Raw genomic sequence first — 540 nt, 5'->3', positions numbered from 1 at the left:
CTTCCATACTTTTGTGGTACTTTCTAAGTTCATATAGGATATTTGTGATGTTTTAACATGGGATCTAATTCAGTCTTACCCTGTAGTTGGTTGTCATTAATGCCCGTTCGATCAGCCCTTTCAGCCGTTTTGTCTCCACTGCTTACAGGACGTGTAGGACCTTCTGATGCAACCTTTGCCCTGCCATTACAACGTTAATTAGATTAAGTAAAATCTGGTGGCAGCTGCAGCAAATATGATCACCACACTGATACACCACAATGTTGTTAAATCCTTTATTAGCATTTTGCTTATGTGTTCAGCTACTGTAATCTGAATGTTCTAAATGATCCACCTTAGATTTAGATAGCCTATTCGATTTTGTGCAAATAGGTTACCTCCAAATGGACTAAATTGAAGACAATAGACACTGCAAGCTTATTTTCATCACTAAGCTAAGTTTGTTCATTCAGTGTACCTCAACTCAAAAAGCTAAATGTAAGCTATGGATCTGTCTGTGTAACCTCTGTGAGCTCCTGCAGAGGAAACCGTCCTGATGTG

Source organism: Alosa alosa, chromosome 14, assembly GCF_017589495.1.
Source record: "Alosa alosa isolate M-15738 ecotype Scorff River chromosome 14, AALO_Geno_1.1, whole genome shotgun sequence".
NCBI lineage: Eukaryota > Metazoa > Chordata > Actinopteri > Clupeiformes > Clupeidae > Alosa > Alosa alosa.
The sequence above is the reverse complement of the archived record's forward strand: the minus strand, read 5'-3'. Positions refer to the sequence as shown.